At 48.2% G+C, this 9,138-nt stretch overlaps 1 pseudogene; it reads left to right on the top strand.

Moving 5' to 3' along the window:
• Window positions 1–2,582: 2,582 nt before the first annotated feature.
• On the top strand, window positions 2,583–4,080 carry LOC147962825 (uncharacterized; annotated as a pseudogene).
• Window positions 4,081–9,138: the final 5,058 nt, after the last annotated feature.

Genomic DNA, 9,138 nt, shown 5'->3' with positions numbered 1-9,138 from the left:
CGGCCTATGAAAGGTGAGAGTTGGTTGAGGCAGAAGGCCGCGGCGACAGGTGTAGCCGAGTGAACTAGGGCGAGGAGTTACTGGGCATAGGTGGAGATATCAGCGAGGATACAGGGAGCCACTAGCTTGGTGATCCGATGGATGAACGGCCGGCTTAGGATGTCACGACGGAGGTGCTTACAGACAGCCGCACAATGGACGACTGTGCAAAGGTCGGAGCGTGCCACGATCTCAAGCAGGACATCTGTCCGGAGCAGGACATGGCCACCCTCTTCGGTAGCGCCGCATATATGCTGCTTTTGTCGGCGTTTCCGTGGTGTCATGGCGCTCCCTGCGGTCGAGCGACGTGCAGCCGTCCGACATTATTATATGGATGGAAGCGCACAAGTAAAGAAGGAAAAGGCAACTTGTGTGAGTTGGACCAGGAAACCAAAGATACTTGCGCAATGCATCTTCGTCTGCCGTATGCGTACCCAATGCATCCCAGGGACGTAGAGCATTGAAGTACCGTCAATAGGGGTATCCTTACGTCGTTGTTGCATCAGCTGGAGTTGAGATTTTTTTTTCCTTATGTCGTGTATGGTGTATTTTTTTAACATCAAATACAGACGTAAGCACTTATACATACACATATAGACTCACCCTCTATGAGCGTATACACGCATACCCTATACATATGAGCACCTCTGAGAGACTGAGCCGGCATATTATGTTGAGATTTACAAAGTAACCGTAGGCGCCTCGTTGTGACGGGAACGTTTTCCTCCCATTGAGGATATCACTGTCCCTCTAACCATACAACCACATGTTCGCCCGAGCCGCTCTCGCCACTGTCCCTCGTCGCTTCTTATGTAGCCCAACAACCTTTCCCAGCCCCGTTTGACCAGGAACGGTTCGCCCGAGCCGCTCTCGTGGGCGGCAGGGCAAAACCCTAGCCGCCGCCTGCAGCGCCTCTTCCCCGACTCCCTTCCTCCTCGCCGCCGCCGAAGGGCGCCACCGGGCGAAGCCCGGCTGGCGGCGGTGGCGGCGGGGCCCCATCCTCCCTCCTCCACTTGTTCTCTGGGACGTACTGGTGACGAGCGCAGCGCTCGCGGAGGGCGGCGCGGAGGCAACTCGGCCGGCCGTGCTATGGGCGCGGCTGTGCGACGCTGCGGCCGCGGCTGCATGGATCATATGGTGGGGCGCGCTGGGCAGGCGGGGTTGCTAGCTTTGGCGGCGACTTTGATATGCAGGCGGGGTTGCATTTCATTCTTTCATTCTCGAAAAAAGAAGTTTGTTGTTTTGATATGGCGCTGAGGATCAAACACTGTCAACTTATTCAGAGAGTGATTTAGCTAGCTATACTATACTCCCTCCGTTCCAAAATAGATGACCCAACTTTGTACTAATTTTAGTACAAAGTTGGGTCATCTATTTTGGAACGGAGGGAGTACTTTTTTCCAGCTAGTGCTTCCAGTAGCATGCTTGATCTGGACAATTAAGTTACTAGTGGCACCACTATATGGAAGTTCTCTAGCTGCTCTTGCACTGAAATTTATAGGAGCCATCTTCAGTTGATGGTTATCTCAGCCTGAATCCTGTAGTACTACCCAATGTTTCAAACTGTATTGGCATGAAGGCGGTAGTCTTATGAGACAGCTGTGAATTCTACCCTACATGGGAAGTGGAAAGTCTCTATATGCTCTGTACTTCGTTGAGAAACCGATTAAGAGTTTGTTGCAAATATGATGAGAGGTGACTGAATCATGTATGTTGCTTATGCATGATCCATTCATTTGGATTTGGTTATAGAAATTCAGAGATGAGCAGAGCAGAGCAGAGTGGGGGAGATGACTGACGGTAGTATCATGTAGTAGTGTTTTCTCACAGTTGAAGCTGTAACAGTTTCGGCATTCACGTGGATGGAAGAGAAGCCTGGGTTCCATTTTGTGCCTTGCCAACTGCAGAGTGATTGTAGAGGTTGACGGAGATGACTGCCTGTCAGGAGCTCAAACTCTGAAGACTGAAATTTCTTAAGAAATCGACACTTTTTAGTGTGGCGCATCGTCTTTGCTACAACCAAATTAATCACGCCCATAAACATTCCCTGCTGCTTATTCGGAGTAAAACAGAGTACCACGGGGTAAAGCAAAGACCATGTTTTTGCTACCGCCGTTGTAAAAATGTGTACTGTAGGATGTTTTGAGAAATGCACAAGAGGATGGAATGAGTGCCTTACGCCGTGGAGAGTAAAAACAGTATACTTCAGACTTGTAGATTGTAGCAATCCAACATGCATGAGATCACATTTGTTTTTTTATAATAGGGTTTGTGTATGGCTCAACAGAACAGTTTTTTTGTCTATAAAAAATCAAGAGTAGGAACATGCATTTAGTTCTTCTATTTTTTTATTTATATTTTTCATCATTAAGCCAGCAGGGGACGAACGAACTGGGCCTGTCGGTCGTCAAGGCCCAAATATGCCGCCGTGCAGCATGCGTGTGAGCAAAGAAAACCCACTACGATTCACCCCGCCCCCGTGCGTATGTGCGAGTTGCTAATCCGCCTTCAACCCCACATCTACGCACGCCGGGCGGCCAGCAATGATTCGCCGCCGCCGCAGTTCCCCGGCGGCGCTGGAAGATGACGACCTGCTGGGGGAGATCCTCCTCTGTCTCCCTCCTATGCCGTCCTCCCTCCCGCGCGCCTCCGCCGTCTCCAAGCGCTGGCGGGGCCTCGTCACCGACCACGGATTCCTCCGCCGCTTCCGCGCGCACCATCGGGAGCCGACCCTCCTCGGCGCCTTCTTACATCATCCCGGTGATGAGCCCAAGTTTACTCCCATCTTGCCCGATCCCGACCGCATCCCACCTCCGTACCTCGACAAAGGGGCCCGCTTGCTCAGTTGCCGCCACGGCCGCTTCCTCATCATACACCGGGAGCGCGTGGATGTTTTCGTGTGCGACCACACCACCAGCAGCCATCATCGTGTGCCAATTCTACCTGAGTTCAAGGGGCGTTACATCAATGGGGCGGTGCTATGTGCTTCCCGCGAACGGGGCCACGTGCACGGCGATTGCCACACCACCCCCTTTAAGGTGGTCTTGCTACTTGTGTACGCTAAGAATGGTCGACCTCTCACCTCTGTTTATTCCTCTGAGACTGACACATGGGTCGATCTCATCTCAGCAGAGGTTCGGTATCATGGTTGTTTTGACGATTATTTTAGCACCCTTGTTGGCAATGTACTTTACTGGTCATTTAAGTATGTGATAGGGTATACTTGGGTTTGATTTGGAAAGGCAAATCCTTGATGTGATCGAGGGGCCTCCCCATATGTATCATTCAGGGAACCATCAGATCATCCAGGCAGAGGATGGCGCAGTTGGTCTTGCCATGATGTCTCACCATTACAATAACATTCAAATGTGGCAGAGGAATGTGAATTGCCACGGTGTATCCACATGGATGTTGTGGAAGACCATTGAGATGCATAAAATTCTTGGGATCCCTCCTCAGGTCGAGGGGGAGAAGACATGGCTGAAATTTATACTAGGATATGTTGAGGATACCGACGGGATATTTTTATATGTGAACGGGAGTGTCTATATGGTTCAACTAGAGTCTATGCAATCTAGGAAGCTTGGCGACGCCCGTAATACTATTTCTTACTGTCATTCTTTCAGGAGTGTCTATGGACCAGGTGATTGTTCATTCCTAGTCCTCATAATGTAGGAGTGATCTAATCTTGTTATATTTTGTTTGTGGATGCTCGAATACCTTTGCTAGATACGTGTATGTAGTGTCAAAAACGCTCTTATATTATGGGACGGAGGGAGTAGATGATCATAGCAGTAATGTTTAATACATGTTAACATTCATATAAAATATTAAAATGAGTAACTGTAGAATCAAATGTCAAATGCTTAACTCATTCGGCATGTTTGAAACCTGGAAGCTAGTTATATTCTTCTAGCTGGTATTTCTAATGTTGCTGTTCAGAAATCGTTTAATCCCTCGGTAATGTGTGAAAATACTTGGAAAGAAACTGAGGTGATCGATACAGCTGTTAGCAATGTGCTGATATCACCTATTGATTGACTGACTGTTACCTAATTATTGCATTGGTTGTTGATTCATCCGATAGCCTGCATGATTTGGACAAATACTTTAGCAGCTCTGCACTAGTGTATACTCGAATCAATTGTATGTATGCATAATTGTATATGGTATCTCATGTACTTTAACTCTTTGATGTGAGCAGGTGGAAGGGAATTAAAGTAGCCGACGGGCCGTGTAGTTATAGTGGATGGATCGCTCGCATCCTGCTGCACAACTTGGTTACATCAGATTGCACGCGTGAATTCAGTGCAAGCCCTTGATGGCAATGGAACCAACAAAACGCTAAAATCTGTGTTGTCGTATATCTGGCAAAACCAAGTATTGTGTGTCTTATATTGTTGGCAGTAGTTCGAGAGATGACAGTACGTCTTGTGACAATAGTTCAAACGATGGTGGATGTGTGCTGCAGTTTCTATATGATAGATTCATTCGTACTGATTGACTAGTGTCCCAAAATTACTTGGTGACCTTCAGCAGCCGTTAGAGGCTGAAGCGATGATTGCTTGATCGTCAAATTTGTTTCTTAGATTTTTTAAGGATCGAATTTCCCAACTGAAATGAAGAAAGCAATCCGAAAGTGGTGAGTATTTTATATTATTGCCACCAAACTTTGATACGGTTCAACGAATAATTAATGATGTAGCTGCATGGAGACTGCAGACTATCTGTGATTTCTCTATATCCTTTAGTTGCTTATAAGAATTCGCAAACATTCATTCGGTTGTACGCTTGTAACAGGTTAGTCATGTATCTACGTTTATACATGTCATGGTGTCCGGGCATAATTCATTCAGTTGTACTCCAGCTATTAGTGTTAGCTGTCCTTGCTGAGTGGGGAAATGACATTGTAAAGTGTTTTGGACAGTTGATTAACTCATTTGGTACCTGAAGGGAAACCCAGCCTTGTGGAGGACTGGTTAGTCCTGTCGAAAGTCTAATGCCAAGATCAGCTGCAACAATTCTGACTAGTGATCCAAGTAATCCAGCTTGAGGCCATTTGGCTTGCCAGGAGTCCTTGTCAGTTTTCCTCTCACTCTGGGTAAAGTTCTCTGCTCCTCTTTGGTGGATCAGTTCAAACCCCCGTCATGACCACTATTTGCCTGATTCATCACTATGCATGGAATGTTCACGACCAGTATTCGTCGAGAATGGTTACACAGTTGAAAGCTGGCATCTTGCTTGTTTGCAAGTGTAACGGTTGTACATACATGCTGGTTGGATCATAAGGATGGAGACTGAATGTATTCCCAGTTTACACCCATGGAACTGGGTTCAGAAGAAAGAAGAGAGCAGAGTCCCATGGAGACCGCTCGTCCTTTAAGGCTCGACTATGTAATAGTCCCATGGACATATGCCGTCGACCTTGGCCCTCAACAGTCTGACTCCGAATTAAGCAAACTTGCTGGATGAAGTGTCTTCCCTTCCTTTGCCGACGGTCCTTGCAATCATATTCGCACTAAAAACCGTCCTTCCTTCCTTCATTCTTATAATCAAAAGAAAAACTGACATTGTCATGATCTCACAAGAAAGAAGAGAGCAGAGTCAAAGTTGCATGTTTACTTGCAGCTACAGCCATGTTGTTGTTCTTCACAAAAGCAATCACGGATTCAGTTGAGAGGGATACTAAGTGTTAGTTAATGTAACTATGCGCCAATCCTGCAACCGCAATTTTTAATTCAGAGAGGTGAGTCTAGCATGTATAGCTGTAAGTTCATGGTGTTGTTCATGACTAGCGAGGTCAGACTAGCAAGTTCATGGTGTTGTTCATGACTAGCGAGGTCAGACTAGCAAGTAAGGATGGCAATTTTATCCATGCACATAGATACCTGCGGATATCTAACCCAAATGGATAGGGTTTGGGTACATTTTTACGCCCATGGGCAGTGCCCGAACCCGACCCGATTATTTAGGCTGATCATAATGGGAGTATCATAGCTAGTATCATGCATTGCCAGCTAGGCAATTTTGATGAGCTGTCATAGAATTAAAGGAAGATAGAGAGGGCTAAGTATCATATCATGATACCGTATCATAATAAATGCTATGCTACTATGTGTCATGCATGAAAATAAATAAAGTACTACATGATACTACTCCATGAGCGGTAGTATCATCGACTAGTATCATATGCACGATGATACTCCCCATTACAACCAGCCTTATGGATAGGGCTGGATATAATTATGTATCCGTGGATCCGGTAGTGCGATTCGGCGTGGTCGGCAGCCCCCATAGTACGGAGTCGAGCTCCTCTACCCAGTGCGTGTTAGATTCCTTGAGGGACCGCACTAGTCTGGTTTAATGCCGCTCATGATTAGACCGTTTGCTCGCTCGACTTGACCGTTAGTTTGAGGGTGATAGACTGAAGCGTAGTCGAGCTTGATGCCCATATTTTTGCACCAGAGTTTGACCTCGTCGTCCGTGAAGTTCGTGCCATTGTCAGTGATGATGCTATGGGGGACGCCGTAACGGTGTACTACCCCTGATATGAAGTCTATCACCGGTCTGGATTCGGCCGTCTTAACAGGCTTTGCCTCTATCCATTTGGTGAATTTATCCACCATGACCAGTAGGTATTTTTGCTTGTGGGTTCCTCCTTTAAGGGGTCCAACCATATCAAGCCCCCAGACCGCGAACGGCCAGGTGATGGGTATAGTTTTGAGGGCGGTAGGTGGCATGTGGCTTTGATTAGCAAAGAGCTGGCATCCTACACATCGTTGGACCAAGTCCTGAGCATCTGCCCGGGACGTCGGCCAATAAAATCCTGTACGGAAGGCCTTGCCTACAAGGGCCCGGGCTGCGGCGTGGTGCCCGCCGAGTCCGGCATGAATTTCAGCCAGAAGATTTCGCCCTTCCTCTTCGGAGATACACCTTTGAAGGACTCCGGTTGTGCTTTTCTTATAAAGCTCTCCCTCATGGACCTTATAGGCTTTAGATCGCCGCACTATGCAGCGGGCCTCGTTTTGGTCCTCGGGAAGTTCCTGCCTAGTTAGATAGGCTAGGAATGGTTCTGTCCACGGGGCAATGACTGCCATTATTGTGTGGGCTGATGGTGTTATTTCGTTGGCGGGGCCGCCAACGATGTCAGAATGTTCGGTGAGGGGTAGTGTGGTTGGGTCCGGGCTGTTATTTCCGAACTCTCCCTCTCATAGTACGGATGGCTTGAAAAGCCTCTCTAGGAAGATGTTGGGAGGGACGGCATCGCGCTTTGCGCCAATGCGTGCCAACACGTCTGCTGCCTGGTTGTTCTCCCGGGCTATATGGTGAAATTCGAGCCCCTCAAACCGACCTGACATTTTTAGGACGGCGTTGCGATAAGCTGCCATTTTCGGATCCTTGGCATCAAAGTCTCCATTTATTTGGGATATCGCGAGGTTTGAATCCCCGCGGACCTCTAGGCGCTGATGCCCATGGAGACTGCCATCCGGAGACTATGTAGAAGGGCCTCGTATTCAGCCGCGTTGTTGGAGTCCGTGTACACTATCTGGAGTACGTATTGGACTGTATCTCCGGTTGGGGACGTCAGAACGACGCCAGCCGCCAGGCCAGCCAACATTTTGGAGCCGTCGAAGTGCATGATCCAGTTGGAATATGCGTCATACTCTTTAGGGAGTTCGGCTTCGGTCCATTCGGTGATGAAGTCGTCCAAATCCTGTGACTTAATAGCTCGCCGTGGCTTGTAATTTATGTCGAACGGGAGGAGCTCGATGGCCCATTTGGCAATCCGGCCCGTTGCGTCGCGGTTGTTTATAATGTCATTAAGAGGTACTTCGGAGGCTACTGTTATCGAACACTCTTGTAAATAGTGTCGCAGCTTCCGGGATGCCATGAACACCGCGTATGCTATCTTTTGATAATGCGGGTACCGTGACTTGCATGGAGTTAGGACAGTGGACACGTAGTAAACTGGTTTGAAGAGGGAACTTATGTCTGTCCGTTTCTCGTTTGACAACGAGCACCGCGCTTACAACTTGATGGGTTGACGCGATGTATAATAGCATTGGTTCGCCCGTGTTGGGCGCGGCCAGGACCGGATTTGTTGCCAATTTGGCTTTGATTTCTTCGAGTCCGGCCGTGGCGGTATCCGTCCACTCGAAGTGTTCGGTGCGCCGCAGGAGGCGATAAAAGGGTAATGCCTTTTCTCCTAAGCGGGAGATGAAGCGGCTTAGAGCCGCCACGCATCCAGTCAATTTTTGTATTTGTTTGAGGTCTTTTGGGATATCCAATTGTGACAGAGCTCGGATCTTGGCTGGTTTTGCTTCAATTCCTCTACCGGATACGATGAAACCCAAGAGCTTTCCGGCTGGTACGCCGAGAACACATTTTTCCGGGTTGAGCTTAATGTCATATGCTCGGAGATTGTCGAATGTGAGCCTCAAATCATCTGCTAGAGTTTCAACATGCTTGGATTTGATGACCGCATCATCTACGTATGCCTCCATTGTTTTGCCGATTTGATTTGCCAGACATGTCTGAATCATGCGCTGATATGTTGCGCAGGAGTTTTTGAGCCCGAAGGGCATTGTGTTGAAGCAGAATGGGCCGTATGGAGTGATGAATGCTGTTGCGGCTTGGTCTGGCTCTGCCATCTTAATTTGGTGGTAGCCGGAGTATGAGTCGAGGAAGCACAATGAATCGTGTCCTGCGGTAGCATCGATAATTTGATCGATGCGGGGAAGGGGGAAGGGATCCTTTGGGCAAGCCTTGTTAAGGTCCTTGAAATCGACACACAGGCGCCAGGATTTGTCCTTCTTTGGTACCATTACCAGGTTTGCTAGCCAGTCCGGATGTTTTATATCTTTAATGAATCCGGCCTCCAATAGTTTGGCTAGTTCTTCTCCCATGGCCTGTCTCTTGGGTTCGGAGAAGTGCCGAAGAGCTTGTTTGACTGGCTTGAATCCTTTTAGGATATTTAGGCTGTGCTCGGCCAGCCGGCATGGGATTCCTGGCATGTCTAAAGGGTGCCAGGCAAAGATGTCCCAGTTTTTGCGTAGGAATTCTCGTAGTGCGGCGTCTACATCAGGGTTTAATTGTGCC

Source organism: Triticum urartu, chromosome 7A (assembly GCF_056163025.1).
Source record: "Triticum urartu cultivar PI428250 chromosome 7A, HENAU_Tu73, whole genome shotgun sequence".
In the NCBI taxonomy this organism is placed as follows: Eukaryota; Viridiplantae; Streptophyta; class Magnoliopsida; order Poales; family Poaceae; genus Triticum; species Triticum urartu.
Note: the sequence above shows the minus strand (reverse complement) of the source record. Positions and strands in the feature narration are given on the sequence as shown.